General features: G+C 37.0%; 1 protein-coding gene across 1 annotated transcript in view; it reads right to left on the minus strand.

Annotated features, from left to right (window-relative positions):
* PAFAH1B1 (platelet activating factor acetylhydrolase 1b regulatory subunit 1) overlaps nucleotides 1-18331 on the minus strand; it is an 82779-nt gene that overhangs the window by 19724 nt on the left and 44724 nt on the right. The gene's annotated exons all lie outside the window — the stretch shown is intronic.

Consider the following 18331-nt stretch of genomic DNA (forward strand, 5'->3'; position numbering starts at 1 on the left):
TTTTTCAGCTTTAAGTCCCAGAGTGATAAAAATAATTGTTTGCTTGGGATTTCCCTTAAAATATTTTTAGTTAATTTAAATAATTTAAAAGTTAATGTATACACACATATATACACACACAAAGTTAAGTAATTTTTAAATGTGAGTATATAATAAAGTGTCCTTTCTACCACTGATCCCCAATATTCCATTCCTGTGGCAACCACTTTACTACTGTTGTGTATTCTTCCAGAGATAATTTACCTATAAATAAACACACATGCCTCACACATGTCATAGGAAACCCATAGTCTTTTCAGTCATTCTTTATCAACAGATATAAATCTGCCTCTTTTTGTTGAAATTATACTGTATTCCATTATACAGACATATGTTTTTATTCTACAAGCAATGCTGCTATGAATATTCTTCTATAAATATCAATGTCACTGCCCAACCTAAAGCTTTAGGAAATAAAGCTAGTAGTACTGTAGAACTGGTGGGATTAAGTTTTAATTCAATGGTATGTTAAAAACAAAACTACCAGTAGAGAAAGGTAATAGGGAATTACAGCAAACACTTTATGTTCCAGGTAATTATCAGCATGCCAAAAATCAAAGTGTAATAATTACAGGGTTAACACAGCACATTCAAAGACATAGGGATTGGGGGGTTAGGGGGGGCGGAAATTCTTAATGTTATGACGCTGTGTCTGTGAGCTGCTCATATCATGGCCTGTACCTTCTGGCCTGTTCTACTAAGGAATAACTCAATTCATTACAAATATGTGTTTTATAAAGAGCTGAAGTCAACTTTTTAACTTGCACCAAGTAGTTCTACTTGGGCCTTTCAAGTCAATACAAAATAAGAACACAACAGCTCACTCATGGCATTTCATTAAATATTTTGTATTGTTAAAGCCTTCAACAAAAAACTTCAACAAAATCTTCAACAAATCTTCAACAAAAATAAATTTCCCTTGGTTAGAATACAGTATCCCAAAGTATAAGAGAAATGAAGAAGCTAAAACACATCTATTTCTCAGCTTTATTTTCTTCTTCTTTTAATCTAAAAAACACACATCACGCAAATAAAGGGGATGTCAAGAAATCATATATAGTATTTGTAAATATTTAATGTTCCTACCTAGCTCCACTCCTATTTCAAGGTCAAGTCCTAATGCCTGAATCTTTGCCTGAACACACAGCACATAGCTTCCAACACTAAGCCTCACATAACAGATAATAGGTATGTGTAACATGCACACAAATTATAACAACTATGATTTTTTTTTTTTTTTTTTGAGACAGAGTCTTGCTTTGTTGCCCAGGCTAGAATGAGTGGCGTGGTGTCAGCCTAGCTCACAGCAACCTCAGACTCCTCAGCTTAAGCGATCCTACTGCCTCAGCCTCCCGAGTAGCTGGGACTACAGGCATGCGCCACTATGCCCGGCTAATTTTTTCTATATAGATTTTTAGTTGGCCATATAATTTCTTTCTATTTTTTTTTAGTAGAGATGGGGTCTCACTCTTGCTCAGGCTGGTCTCGAACTCCTGACCTCGAGCAATCCACCCGCCTTGGCCTCCCAGAGCGCTAGGATTACAGGCGTGAGCCACAGCGCCCGGCCAACTATGATCTTAAAGGACATTTTTTTTGTAAAGGAAAGATAAATGGTGGTATTTTTCCAGGTAACAATATTAGAGAAAAATACAAAATGACCAAAATGACTACTCCTTTTTCCTTATAAAAAAAAAAAAACAATAAAAACAAAACAAAACAAAAAATCCCCAAACCCTTGACATCACCACTACCTTTTGGTATAGTCTTCTCATATTATTTTCTATGCCCATATATTCACATCACTATGTATATGTATATGATTGTTAAAGAAGTTAACCTGTAAATTCATTCAATATGTTGTAAATATCTTTCCTTGTTGATAAATATTTATTTAAAACATCATAGAAGGGCGGGGCGCGGTGGCTCACGCCTGTAATCCTAGCACTCTGGGAGGCCGAGGCAGGTGGATTGCTCGAGGTCAGGAGTTCGAGACCAGCCTGAGCAAGAGCGAGACTCCGTCTCTACTAAAAATAGAAACAAATTATATGGCCGACTAAAAATCTATATGGAAAAAATTAGCCGGGCACAGTGGCGCATGCCTGTAGTCCCAGCTACTCAGGAGGCTGAGGCAGTAGGATCGCTGAAGCCCAGGAGTTTGAGGTTGCTGTGAGCTAGGCTGATGCCACAGCACTCATTCTAGCCCGGGCAACAGAGCAAGACTCTGTCTCAAAAAATAAATAAATAAAACAAAACATCATAGAAAATCATAGATCTAGTCCTTGCCATTTGCAAAACAAAATCCTCCCAACACATCATAGATATTAATGCTCAAACAATATTCCATTACACAGATGTACCAAATTTTATTTAAGCAATCATCTATTACTAGATTTTCAGGGTGTTTCTAATTCAACATTTTAACCAATGCAAATAAATCTACATATATGAAGGCTTTCTAACATCTTTACATCTGAGTCAAAGGATACACAGACTTTTTTAGGACATTTTGATAGCTAATGTCAGACTGCTCCCCAGAGTTGTACCAACTTATGTTCCTACCAGCAGTTATCTTGCAAATGTGCATACAGCAGCACTTCAAAATAGTTGTGCTTTATATTTACACTTCGCATAAAATGTTAAATCCAACTTAAAAAACAATATCCACTGTCTATGGATCCTAAAACCATCCTGTTAAATTAGGTAGCAGAGTATATTACTCAAATATCATACAGTGATAAGACTGATTTTTCTGAGGTCACAAAACTATCAAGTAGTGAAATAATTTAGGATAATAAAAATTCCAATCAACATTTATTGAGTAGGTGGGGAAGAAACTAGCTAAGCAGATAAAATGGTGGAGCTTTCTACCCCCTCCTTCAGACAGAGCAGCTCCATTTTTACATATTTCCATACATATATATTCATAAATGTTTTAAAAATGGATTTATACTGCTCTTTCTTTATTTAGAGACAGGGCCTTGCTCTATTGCCCAGGCTGGAGTGCCCTGGCATGACCATAGCTCACTACAGCCTTGAATTCCTGGGCTCAAGTGATCCTCCCACCTTGGCTGCTGGAATAGCTGGGACTACAGGTGCAAGCCACCATGTCTGGCTTATATATATAAAAATTAAAATATATATATATATATATTTTTTTTTGTAGAGACGGTGTCTCACTATGTTGCCCCAGTTGGCCTCAAGAGATCCTCCCATCACAGTTGGGATTACCACGCCTATACTGCTCTTTAAAATCCCTACACACAAATCCCTAAAACCAGGTCTGACTCAGAAAATCACTTTTAACCACTAGGCTTTACTGTTTTGGCAACTGACTACATGTGGGAAATGGGAGGAAATGCTTCATTCATAAGTTTCTGGTGGATAGTGGTAACATTTACTTGGACAGGAAACATAGTAAATGCAGTTTTAAATCTTTTGACTTGAAACAGCTGTAAGTACAGATACAGGATATAGGAGATAATTGGATATGCACGTCAGAAGCTCAAGAGAAATCTGAGATAAAGAATTTGGGAAAATTAGCACAGTAGTGATTCAAACCATGTAAATAGTGAAAGTGAATAGTGAATAGTGAAAGTAAAGATGTATAATAGGAGGAAAAAAAGGAGACAAGAATGTAAACAGAATTCTGATGGATACCAAAGTCATGTGTTGCTTAATGACAGGGATATGTTCTGAGAAATGGGTGGTCAGGCAATTTTGTCATCGTGTGAACATCATAGAGTATATTTACACAAACCTAGATGGTATAGCATACTATACTCCTAGACTATATAATATAGTCTATTGCTCCTAGGATACAAACATGTACAGCATATTACTGTACTGAATACTGTAGGCAACTGTAACACAACAAATGTTAAGTATCTGTGTATCTAAACATATCTAAAAATAGAAAAGGTACAATAAAAATATGCCCCAAAAGATAAAAAATGGTATGCCTGTATAGGGCACTTACCATGAATGAAACTTGCTAGTTGGAAGTTGCTCTGGGTGAGTGAGTCAGTGTGAGTGAATGTGAAAGCCTAGTCCTAGGACGTTACTGTACACTACTGCAAACTTCATAAACACTGTACACTTAGGTTATGCTAAATTGATAAAAATTATAGTTTTTTCTTCAATAATAAATTAAACTTAGCTGACTTTTTCTTTTTTTTTTAAGAGGCAGGGTCTGTTCTGTCCCCAAGGCTAGACTATAGTGGCATGATCCTAGTTTACTACAGCCTCTATCTCCTGGGCTCAAGCTATCCTCCCCACATCAGCCTCCCGAGGTACTGGGGACTACAGGAGCGTGCCACCACCTCTAATTTTTTAAATTTTTTTGTAGAGATGGGGACTTGCTATGTTGCCCAGGCTAGTCTCAAACTGCTGGCCTTGAGCAATTTTCCCACCTTGGCCTCCCTAAGTGCTGGTATTACAGGTGTGAGCCACCACCATGCCTGGATGCTTAATGTAACTTTTTTACTTTATAAACTTTTCATTTTTTAAAACTTTATGACTCTTTTATAATAAGACCTAGCTTAAAGCACAAAGATGGTGGAACACAGTGGCCTTATGGGACTACCATTATGTATATATATATATATGTAGTCTGTCATTGACCAAAATGTCACTTTGCTGCACAGGATTGTGATTAAGAAGCTGTGATGGAGTGAAGGCCCCTAGTAAAGTCAGAAAATTAAGAGGGATGTCAGTGAGCCAACAGGGAAGAGTTTCAAAGAAATGCAAATGGACAACAAGGACCGAAATCAAATAAGCTAACTCTAAAACGTGTCCAAGCAATCTGGCTAGTTAGGGTTCCTTCCTGACCTTAACCAAGTGCAGTTTCAGAACTTAAAGCAGCCTCAGTATTCCACCGCACAACAAGGTTTCATGAGCACTTAAAATGCTGGCACTGGGGGAGGAGCAGTGAGGTTTGAGGAGAACGTCAGGGTGAGGTCCTCTTTCTCTCTAACGAAGGTTAAATGTTTGGTTAGCAAGTTTATAACACTATGACAAATTTTCATCTTAGGTACTTGCTCATCTAACTAGAATCTCACCAGGATTTGAGAGTTAGGGGGGGAAAAAGCTATCATATGGCATTAATAATATAATACTGACCACTAAAGAGCAAAATACATGTTAAAAATACAGTACATAAATTAGAACTGAAGTTTAGGCAAATCTAATAGCATTAGGGATAGTTGTACAATATACAGATGTTGTATAAATTCTACAGCCTGGTCCCAGAAGAGCTCTAGTCAATTCTATTCTTATATCAGACACAATTTAGTCATAGCCACATATCAGGTAAGTGATGTTGAAAAGGTTAGGAAAAGAAGTCTAGATAATTTTAGCACTACCACCTCCATTACCCCCACCTCTCAATATCTAAGCCAATTATCTGATCCAGTGAATGTGGAACCTCTAACTCTGGCAAGATGTACCATCATTACTACAAGTAAGAAATAAGCAAGAATGAAGAATCTCTTGGTTCTAACAGCCTAAAGGGTGCTTCTAGGGTTTGCTACTGATTTTAGTTGTTAACCTAGGTTGATTTTCATCAGTTTTATTAAGGATGGGACACTTGTCTCTTTTGAAACAAGTGAAATGAATCATAAGCAAGTCTACATCAAGGCATAAGCTTATAATAACCTATCAAAGAAACTTCATATGCATGATTTAAATTAATCTACTAAACCTCAGGAGATAGAAAAGAAGAAACCTCACTAGAAATAAAGAGAAATTCATGCAGAAGTTAAACAGATCATTATGAGTAGACCCAAACTGGTAACCCTGTACAGAATCAGAGACAATGGTTAAAATCAAAAGAACTGAGATGAAGGACTTTTATCCACGAACAAATAGATCCTAGCTAGACAGAGCCTAGGCTTACATATGGAACAGCACCACACTGGCAATATTCTATTGCTGTCCTTTGAAACTATAACAAATCAGATTATTTTCCAAACTGTTCCAAGCTTATAAAAATGCCAGGATTCAATTTTAAGCACTTTAGCTGAACTTCCTAACACTTTCTTCACTGTTCTTTTATCCCCCAAGATAATTTTTGCAGCTCTACTAGTAGTTAAAATGCCCCACCAATACCACCCATAAGATTTTAAAAAGTTACTCTGAATGCTATAAACTACTAGTCAAACCATAACAACTCTAAAAAGCTTAGATAGCACCAACAATAAAAGCAGAATTCTTCAAGGTCCACAGCATCTCTTACAAATTTAAATTGAAACAGGACAATCACACAGGACGCATTAGAGGAGACTGAGATGGGAGCTGTTTTTCACAGGTAGAGAAACACAGAGTTTACCTGCTATTTTGGCTAGCAAGTGGTGGAGCTGGGACTCAAACTTGGGTCTTCTAAAGCCAAAATAACAATAACAGTGTTTTTCAAACTTGTATTCTAGCTAAGGTTGGAAAAAAATAGCCTGGGAGTCCTACAAATATTTTAATTTCATCATTTATATGAGGAAAAACAAAGTTAAGTAAAAGGCTGACAAACATGTTTTCTTAGCAGGCCCAATAAAAGAAACGCATTGAAAAGGCCCATCTTGCACATTTAGGTATCAGGACAGCAGTAAAGATAATGTGCATTGTTCTAAGAGGTGCAGTGGCCCAATGAATCTGGGATGTCTGCAGGCCTATGAGGGCATCCAAGAAGATAACACAGATGACCAGGCAGGATCAAGCATGAAGGTTTGCACCACCAAGAGCACACCTGGAGTCATCTTCAGTAACTTTTAGCCCTCCCTCACACCACTCCAGTCTACACCACTTTAGAAAACACCAAGATAAAACAACATAGTCTTGGAAGAAGATGTGAATAAAGGTCATTTCAATGGCAGAGATATATAGGGGATCAATATTGCCACAGGACATCAACCAAATCTCAGGTAACATGACTTTTTAAATTTTTATGTAGCCCACTGAGTCTTTAGGGAAAGGGCAGCAGAAAGGTGATGAGTTCCTGGCTAGGGGTCTTATACTTCTTCAACCTCATATGCCCTAAGAAATCTGTCTGACAAAGGGACACAATTATCATCCATCACACTTTAAGATACCTACTTCAAAAAGGTAGTCCAGGATTAAACTACTACCAGTCTTGGGACAAGTCCAAGTCCAGCAAGAGGTTACAATGAGAGTGACAAAGTAAAGGAGAATGAAACTTAGGCAGGCCAGAGCAAGTGGACCATTATCTTCACTGTTAAGCAAAAGAACATGTACCTGGTATACTAGCCTGTCCGCTACCATTTTCTTTTATCAGTGATCTGGTTCTGAGGTAACATCCTAATATTTAATCCCTCGCTCCCACTGCACAGCAGCAATAAAAACTAATGAAATACTATACCAAATAAGTATACCACATTGGATTCTCTTTAAAAAGCAAAACCAAATAAACGAACAAAAATAGGCAATATTGTTCATTTTCATATTTAGATTAAATTTTTTGAGTAATGGAACCACAAAGCAGAGGGCTGCCACCCAACAGTTCAGTTTTAAGCCTCCCCATCTTTTTATTTGTGTTTCCTTCTTTACCTTTTTAACCTGTTAATAATTCTGGCCTCATGCCTTTAATCCCAACCCTTTGAGAGGCCAAGGCAGGAGGACTGCTTGAGCCCAGGAGTTTGAGACCAGCCTGGGCAACAAGACCGTGTTTCTTTAAAAAAAAAAAAAAAAAAAAGAAGGAAAAAGAAAAACAATTAAATTGGCTGGGCATGGTAGCACATGCCTATAGTCCTAGCTACTCAGGAGGCTGAGGTGGAAGGATTGCTTGAATCTACTCTGAGGTTACAGTGAGCTTAGATCAGTCCACTGCAATCGAGAGGGAGACCCTGTCTCAAAAAACAAAAACAAAACAAAAAAACAACTTTACACTTACTGAAAACTAAAGTAATTGAAGGTATGAAATATATAGATAGAGCTTCATACCAACTGGGCTGAACTCCTAATCATGTTGTTTAAAGTTACTGATACACAAATATATTATTGACTGATACTTTTTAAAAAATTGCATGGGCTGAGTGTGGTGGCTCACGCCTGTAATCCCAACACTTTGAGAGGCTGAAGTGAGAGGATCGCTTAAGGCCAGGAGTTTGAGACCAGCCTGAGCAAGAGTGAGACCCCATCTCTACTAAAAATAGAAAAAAATTAGTTGGGCATGGTGATGCACCTGTGGTCCCAGCCACTCGGGAGGCTGAGGCAGGAGAATCACTGGAGCTCAGGAGTCTGACGTTGCTGTGAGCTAAGGTGACGCTATGGCACTCTAGCCCAGGTTACAGAGCAAGACTCCATCTCAAACAAAAACAAAACAGAATACGTTCCTGTGAAAACTATTTTGAAATATTTAAAAAACCATAAGGAAAAGTCAGGCTGGTACAATAAGGATAGCCAATACAACTGTCATGTGAGTATCTGTTGTATTCCCAGTTTCATACCAGGGAATATAAGAAAGGATTAGGTTATATATGGTCCCTGGCCTTCCAAGAACTTATAAATCTGAGGAGCAAAACAAGTTATCAAGCAAGACCGGGCGCGGTGGCTCACGCCTGTAATCCTAACACTCTGGGAGGCCGAGGCAGGTGGATCGTTTGAGCTCAGGAGTTCGAGACCAGCCTGAGCAAGAGTCTCTACTAAAAAATAGAAAGAAATTAGCTGGACAACGAAAAATATATAGAAAAAATTAGCCGGGCATGGTGGCACATGCCTGTAGTCCCAGTGACTCAGGAGGCTGAGGCAGAAGGATTGCTTGCTCAGGCTGGTCTTGAACTCCTGAGCTCGAGCAATCCTCCCACCTCAGCCTCCCAGAGTGCTAGAATTACAGGCGTGATTTTTCAAACAATCAGAAATTTCATAATTTTGGCTCAAATTCACAAATGAAACATTTGTTTTTATTTACTGGCTTACTGTTTTGATAAGTCTAATAATGGGGAAAATACCAGTACTCCCACAATATAGGACATCATTATTTGTTATCTGGAATGATCAAGATATGATGCATTTTACTGAATGAAATATTTCAATTAAAAGAGTTCCAAAGAATAAAAGATTAAATATAACACAAACTGAGAATACTATACTCTTCCTTTAAAGACTCAGAAGGTCCTTTATAATTTTTTTTTACCTTCAGGCAATAAATAGAAACATTAATAATCACTGCACGGGGAGTGATATAGGCAATACAGTTATAGGTTCCATCATTATCAAACTTTTAAAGTTTAAAAGGTAATGGAGGCCAAGCACAATGGCTCATGCCTGTAATCCTAGCACTTTTGGAGGCCCAGGCGAGAAGATCACTTGAGACCATCCTGAGCAACACAGGAAGAACCAACCTCCACAAAAATAAAAAAAGAAAATATTAGCCAGGTATGGTGGCTCACACCTATGTTCCAAGCTACTCAGAAGGTTGAGGTGGCAGGATTGCTTGGGACGAAGCGACTGAGATTGCAATGAGCTATGACTGTACCACTGCACTCAAGCCTGGGCGACAGAGCAAGACCCTGTCTCAAAACAAACAAACAAACAAATAAATAAAAGGAAATGGAATCTCAATACATAAGCTGGAAAAAAGCAGTATATTAAAAAGTTTATGTTTTTTTTTTTTTTTTTAGACAGAGTCTCACTCTGTTGCCTGGGCTAGAGTGAGTGCCGTGGTGTCAGCCTAGCTCACAGCAACCTCAAACTCCTGGGCTCAAGCAATCCTACTGCCTCAGCCAATTTTCCAATTTTCTGGAAAAGACAAAACTATCGAGAAAGTAAAAATATCAGTAGTTGCCAGGCGTTTAGGGAGAGGGAGGGAGAGATAAATAGGTGGAGTTCAGGGGATTTGGGGGGCAGTGAAATTGTTCTGTACGATGCTATAATGATGGATATATAACATTATGCATTTGTCAAAACTTACAAACTATACAACATAAAGAGTGAACCCTAATGTATATTACAGACTTTAGTTAATAATAATGTATCAATATTGGTTCCTCAATTATATAACAAATATATCATATTAAAGCAAGATGGTAACAACAGGGGAAACTGGAGGAAAGGCAGAAGTTAGGGGTGAGATGTAACAAAAGGTATACAAAATTCTCTTCCAAATTATTTATCCCATTTTCAAATGAAAACTACTATGTGTAAGGCATTTAAAACTTTTTGGTAAAGTGATTTTAAAGTTCATCTACAAGAATGAATTTCAGAGAAGCAAGGAAGTTTTTAAAACAGGAAAACATAGGGGAATTTACTGATATTGAAATTTATTATAAAGCTATAATAATCAAAAATGTTCTTAGGGTGGGCACAGCGGCTCACACCTGTAATCCTAGCACTCTGGGAGGCTGAAGGGAGAGGATCACTTGAGCTCAGGAGTGCTAGACCGACTTGAGCAAGAGTGAGACCCTGGTCTCTACCAAAAATTGAAAAAATTAGCTGGGTATAGCTGGGCATGGTGGCAAGCACCTGTAGTTCTCAGCTCTTTGGGAGGCTGAGGCAGGAGTATTGCTTGAGCACAGGAGTTTGAAGTTGCAGTGAACTATGATCATGCCACTGCACTCTACCTGGGGCAACAGAGCCAGACTGTCTCAATCAATCAATCAATCGATCGATCAACCAATCAATCTATAAATAAATTAACGGTGTTCTTTTGGCTCTTGAAAGCACAGCAAGTCCAAAACCCAACGCAAGGCTTTATAAGAAGGTGCTTAGTGAAAGAAGCCAATCTAAAAAGGCTACATACTATATAATTCCAATTTTCAATAAGGAAAGGACTATTCAACAAATGTTTGGACACATGGATAATGACTCTGGGAAAAAGCACTTGGATCCTTCATATAATCAACAAACATAAATTCCAGATGGCTTACACATTACTATAAAAAGAACTGAAAGCATAAAAATGTCTTAAGAAAATAAAAGTGAGTGTTTATGTAATCATGATTAGTGAAGGTCTTCCTAAGCACTAATCTGAAGAAAATAATCAAGGAAAAGACATAGTTTTCACTACATGACACCTATTTGCAACATGTGACAAAGGATGATCATCTGTAATATGCTAAAGTCCTTTCAGAAATTGACAAGAAAAATGTAAACACTACAACAGAGAAACAAATGTAGCTACACCAAGAGGTAATTCACAAAAGAGTAGCAACAGGCAATAAATACACAAAAAACTTTTCTCATAATTTTAAAACAAAAATTTCTATGAATTTTGGGATTATTTTATACACCCACATATAATTTGACTTTTACAATTAGCTTCCTGCTTTTATTATGAGGCATAATTAAACCTTAAGAAAATAGTTAATTGAACATTACATCTATAGTAAAAGCAGCTAAGATTTGTTAAGCATTTACCTTACCAGGCACTATGCCAAACATTTTACATGTATTATTGTAATTAATCCCCACAATTCTATGATAAGGTATCCTCTTGTTAGCCTAAATTTTTAAAAAAGCGAGATGGAAAAACCTGGAGGCAATATTTATATCACAACAGTAACAATGGGTTGCCTGCAGATGGGATCTGGAAATATATTTTTTCTCTGTTATCCAGTTTTTCTTACAGTGAAAAAATATTATAGTTTTTTTCCTTAACTATCACATTTCAAATAGTTCTAAATGTTTTAGTTGTATATTTAAGTCTACTAACAGGTGACATTTAACACTAGGGATAAAAAAAAAAGTGAGTTCTAAGGCAGTCTCATCTGATTTTAGTCCCAGTTTCTAGGAATTATATGCTTGTCTGTTTCTGTAAGATATATTCCAAGAGGTGGAATTATTAGGTTACCAATAATTTCAAATTTTAACAAATATTGCAAAAATGTCCTCCAAGAAGATGATTACAATTTTGCCTTCCCATTTAAGTACAGAGACTATACTCTCTTCTCGGAGTACCTACTTCTCTACACACTATCTTACACTAGTATAAATGGATCTAAAATCAAATTAGCTTTTATAGTAACTCATCTCAAAATAATGGATTTATTACTATCTAAAATCTTCAAGTGTGCTAAATCATATCTTGTACTCTATCTAGATCTCAGTATTTTTATTTAATTACATCTTGTTTCCATTCAATCATCTTTGTAGCTATTTGGGATCATGATTGTTATTAAACATATTTTACAGCTTCATATCATCTAAAAAAATGGAAAGAGTGCCCTCTGTACTTTAAAAACTTAAGGTGAAAGTTAACAGAGTTGCCTTGAAAAAGACTGAGAAGCAAGATTTTTTTTCTTTTTAAAGAGACAGTGTTTCACTGTCACTCAGGCTGGAGTACAATGGCACAATCATAGCTCAATGCAGCCTCCAACTCCTGGGCGCAAGCTATCCTTCCACCTCAGCCTCCCAAGTAGCTGAGTAGCTGGGTCTACAGTCGGGAACCACCATGCCTGGCAGATTTTTTTTTTATTATATACTTTTATGTAGTTTGCCTTTCATATTAACCTATACATAGATTTTCTTAAATTTACATTTAAGAAAAAATTCAAACATTTAAAGGAATAGAATTTGAACCATCTTGTTCTCTGCAAATTCAGGATGGGTCAATAATAATGTAAAGATTAACGTCAAACTCACTGGTGTAACTCTCTCTTCCTCTTACAAAACTCATTCTTTCAATAATAAGGGATGCAATTCATTAGGGTCAGGAGACTTGAACTCATTTAAAGGTGCAAGATATTGTTTTAAAATTTCTTTACTCATCTTAGGTTTTAAATTTCTTTTATTTATTTTTTGAGACAGAGTCTTGCTCTGTCACCTGGACTAGAGTCTCATAGTGTCAGCCTAGCTCACAGCAACCTCAAACTCCTGGGCTCAAGCAACCATCCTGCCTCAGCTTCCCAAGTAGCTGGGACTACAGGCACACACACCACCACACCAGGATAATTTTTTCTATTTTTAGTAGAGAGGGGGTTTCACCCTTGCTCAGGTTGGTCTCAAACTCCTCAGCTCAAACAAGCCTCCGGCCTTGGACTCCCAGGATGCTAGGATTACAGGCGTGAGCCACCGTGCCTGGCCAGGGTTTAAATTTCTTACTAAGGGTCATTCTGGCCTTCTAATAAACCTCCTCCTTAATAGAGAAAATAGAAGCAAAATAATTGCTGAACAGCTACAATTTCAGGCATCTAATGCCACTAAACTGGCATTAGACTCTGCTGATAGCAATATATGTCAAAATAACCATTTTAGAAAGCAATCTGACCATACAAACTTAGGAACTTTAAAACTTTTGTGCTTCGAATTTGTGCCTTCCCCTTGGCCAGTAACACTCTTTCTCTCCATAGCCCCACCTGTCTAAATGTTATTAATCCTTCAAGTACCAAATAAAATACCTACCCCTTCAATTATTTTTCCAGTCCCATTCACTGTAATTAATCTTTCTTTTGTAGTCCTATGACCCTTTATAGTTCTATACATTTATCTTCCTTACAATAAACTCCTTGAGGATACATTTAATATTTCTTTTATTCTAAGAAAAACATCTCCCACATTTTAATGTTCATGAAATCTGGATTGCCTCTTATAAATCACGCAGATATTTAATACAGTAGTATTTCTTCATCCCACTCAATGAGGTAGCATATAATCAACAGCACCTCAGAATGAAAAGGACAAAAATAAAAAACAGACGAATGGAAAAACGAAGGGCTAAACACTGAAAACTGTCTATAAGTCAAACAGGATTTAAGAGAGAGGCAAAGAAAATTAGCTTTACACATGCTGGCCATAATTAGCTGAACAGAGATAAACAACAAATTATCCAAAAAAGGCTGATCACTTTAGGAAGGTCTGCTTACTCCAGGAGGACCTGGGAAGCTGAGAGGCAATATGCCCCACGGCAAAGAGCAACACTAACACAGCAGAAAGGTGTTCTAAGAGAGCACACCCAATTTCAAGCCACTCCAGCTCATTCTTTCCCACAGAGTTGTCCTCAAAGATGATCAGTAAGAAGGGAGGAAGCAACATTGGGCTCATGTAAATTTTATTAAAATGGAGGGAGAAAGGTAACAAAGCAAGTAAAATAGGAAGGAAACCACGCTTTAGAGAGAATAACCCCAGAAGCAGAAAAAATTATAGATGAATACTCCATACTCTCAAAATCGATTCAGAATGAGTTACGCCCAAAATCTGGCTTGGTGAAGATAAACATGAGAAAAGGAATACTATGGATACCTAAGCAAAAGCACAGAGGAACATCAGGCTCACCTGAAACTTCTCCACTGTAATCTATAATGCCAAAGAATAGCAATTATCTAGTTTGTTTAAAAGAAAATCCATTAAAATTTTACTTTTATTTAAACAATATATTTGCCTTATAAAATATTCAAACAATACAGTCACAAATCTCCTTTGTTCCACCTTTATCTAATCTCATTCTTCTCTTCAGAGGCAATCACTGTTAATATTTTAGTGTGCATTCTTTGAGGCCTTTATCTGTGCATCTACACACATAAAGGCATTTAAAAAAATGGTTGTGCATATGGGGGGAGTGTTCAACATAAATGTATCATACCATCTTAGCAACCTGATTACTTAACAACAGATCTCAGGGCTCCTTTCCTGTATGTATACATAAATATACCTCAGCCTAAGCAACATAGTGAGATCCCATCTCTACAAAAAAATAAAAAAATGTATGTGGGTGTGGTGGCTCACACACACAGTCCCAGCTACTTGGGAGGCTGAGGCAGGAGGATCACTGGAACCCACAAGTTCCAGGCTGCAGTGAGCTATGATCACACCACTGCATCCCAATTTGGGCAACAAAGCCAGATACTGTCTCTAAAAAACAAAACAAAACAAAAACCATACACATACCACATTCATTTTAACTGCTGTACAGTATCCCATAGAATGTATGTTGCATATCCCTATTAATGGATCAACTTTTTAGATTGTTACCAGTTCCTTACTATGATAAGCAATGTAACAAACATCCTTTTACACAGCTACCGGTAGAGAAATACCTGTACACATGCTTTTTTTTGGAGACAGAATCTCGCTCTGTTGCCTGGGCTAGAGTACGTACTATGGTGTCAGCCTAGCTCACAGCAACCTCAAACTCCTGGGCTCACGCGATCCTCCTGCCTCAGCCTCCCGAGTAGCTGGGTCTACAGATGTGGACCACCATGCCCAGCTAATTTTTTTCTATTTTTAATAAAAACGGGGTCTCATTCTTGCTCAGGCTGGTCTTGAACTCCTGAGCCCAAGCAATCCTCCTGCCTTGGCCTCCCAGAGTGCTAGGATTACAGGCGTGAACCACCACGCCCGGCCAGAAGTTTTATATTTTGATACAGTCAAATTTATCATTCTTGTTTTAGGTTTCCACATTTTACATCTTGAGGAAGTCCATCTCTCCCAAAAGGCTGTATTTTCCTTTAACATTTCACATTGCTATTTTGTATACATTCAACATTAGGGCTTTTAATAATACTACCTTTATAATATGCTCAATTTCATAAATGGGACTGTCTCTGAACTTTGTTTCCCTAATCTATTTGCCAATTCCCTCAAAATTTTACTTATAACATTTACATTAACTTTTGGTAGAATCAGTCCCCTTTTTATTAATCATTTAAAAATTCTTACCTGTTTTTCTCTTCCAGATGAATTTTAGAATCAAGTTGGTCAAATTCATGAAAAATTATATTTGGATTTTGATTAGGATTGAGTTTAATTTTATTAATAATTAGGCAATTCTGATATTTTTCCAGTATTGACTTTTTCATACAGAAACAAGGCAAAGAAGTCTTTTCTACTACATTATCCAAACAAATATAATTTATTTTTGTATGCTGTCTTGTTTTGGGCTACCATACCGAACCCATTAATTTTAACTGCTGATTCTCTTTGCGTTTTCTATGTAGATGCTATCACCTACAAATAAGAAGTTTGGTCTCTTCCTTTCCAAGAGTGGTATCTAATTCTTTTTGTTGTCTTACGGCATTGGCTAGAATCTCAAACACACATTTAAATGGCTGCAGAAACATAGGGACTCTTATAGCTTATTCTTGACTTTAACAGGAATGTGCCTAATACTTCAATTCTAATGTTTGTAAATATCTGGTAGAGAGTCTTAATCAAGTTAAGAAAATATTCCTTATTTTCTAAGAGATTTTTTAACAATCAGGAATGGTTATTAAAAATATACTACTTTCTGCATCTTTTGGATTCATCATACGGCTTTTCCCTTGATTATTAACATAGTAATTACATTAATACATTTCTCTTTTTTTTTTAATTTTATTTTACTTATTTATTTTTCATTTTTTTGAGACAGAGTCTCACTCTGTTGCCCAGGCTAGAGTGCCAAGGTGTCAGCCTAGCTCACAGCAACCTCAAACTCCTGGGCTCAAGCGATTCTCCTGCCTCAGCCTCCCGAGTAGCTGGAACTACAGGCATGCGCCACCACGCCCGGCTAATTTTTCTATATATGTATTTTTAGCTGTCCATATAATTTCTTTCTATTTTTAGTAGAGACGGGGTCTCGCTCTTGCTGGTCTCACATGAATACATTTCTTAATGTTAAACCTCACATTCATGGAATAAATCATGTTTGGCCACTATTAAAATTTTTCATGTGCTATTGGATACAATTATTATATTATTTAGTATCTTTATATTTGAGTTCATATAAAAAATTAGGATACTTTTTTTTTATTGTTTTCTTCTTGTCTGGTGTTGCTATGAAGTTTGTGCCAGCCTCATAAAATGAGCACCTACGTTTTCTTCCTTTTTCTACATTCTAGAAAAGACGATACAATCTGGGAAGTAACTGATCGAGGCTTAAAAATTGTCTGGGCTTAGCCAGGCACAGTGGCTTGTGCTTACTGTCCCCACTATTTGCGAGGGTGAGGCGGGAGAACCACCTGAGCCCAGCAATGAGTTATGACTGCGATGCTGCACTCCAGCCTGGGTGACAGAGAGAGACCCTATCTCTTAAAAAAAAAAAAATTTTTTTTCTGGGCTTGAAGTCCTTTTTTTAACTAACTTTACAATTTCCTCTATAAGTTAATGATCTATTCAAGTTCTCTACTTCTTCTTGAACCAATTTTATCATGTATTTTCCTAGAAAATCACCCAGGTCATTTAGATTTTTCCAATTTAATAGGATAGAGCATTCTTATAATTTTGAAAATCACCTGAGTTCATTTTATGTTGTCTTTCTGATCCCCATATTGTTCATTTATGTCTTTTCTCTTTCATAAATAGGTATTGCCTATTTTATTGCTCTTTTTTAAAGGCTAGTTTTTGGTTTTACCAATTAACAAGTTATACTTTCCATTTTATTAATTTATTTATTATTAATTCCTTCCCTCTGCTTCCATTAGGCTTTTAAAGACTATATATTTTCTGTATGCTACGTTGGCTGTATCTAACCAGTTTTTGTTATCAGTACTCTCATTATTATTGATTTCTTTAGTTCCTAAGTTTCACTTTTATCTCAACTCCTGCATTACTCAGATGTATTTTTTTTTTTTTTTTTTTTGAGACAGAGTCTCACTCTGTTGCCCAGGCTAGAGTGCCAAGGCATCAGCCTAGCTCACAGCAACCTCAAACTCCTGGGCTTAAGCAATCCTTCTGCCTCAGCCTCCCGAGTAGCTGGGACTACAGGCATTCGCCACCATGTCCGGCTAATTTTTTCTATATATTTTTAGTTGTCCAGATAATTTCTTTCTATTTTTAGTAAAGATGAGGTCTCGCTCTTGCTCAGGCTGGTCTCCAACTCCTGAGCTCAAACGATTCACCCGCCTCGGCCTCCCAGAGTGCTAGGATTACAGGCATGAGCCACTCACTGCATCCAGCCAGAAGTATATTTTAAAATGTCCACATGGATGGACTTCTCTTAGCTTTCCTTTTGCTATTGATTTGTATATTTATTGCATTATGGTCAGTGAATGAGACCTATGTAATTTCCACTTTTTGGAATTTGAGATTTTCTTTGCAGCCTAATGCATAGCAATTAAAAATATATTTATAGCTCTGAGTGGGAAAAAGGTGTGACTTAAGAATTGTTCACAACTTTTACTTGTCAATCATTTATGGAAGCAAGAAAAAATTATTCCCTAACATGCAAAGACTCACAGAAAACCTTTTGAGTCCATTTTGAAAAAGGTAGATAATGACAAAATCTACCCAACCAACAGAGTAATCAAAATAAGAATATAAGAATGGGAAATTGTGGCACAAAAGAATTAGGGGTGAGCATCAAATCAAACAAATATTATCAACTTGAACAATAAAAATAATAGAATTTCTTTATCTTTTATGAGGGGAGATCAATGGG

The sequence above is a fragment of the Lemur catta genome, chromosome 15, assembly GCF_020740605.2.
Source record: "Lemur catta isolate mLemCat1 chromosome 15, mLemCat1.pri, whole genome shotgun sequence".
NCBI lineage: Eukaryota > Metazoa > Chordata > Mammalia > Primates > Lemuridae > Lemur > Lemur catta.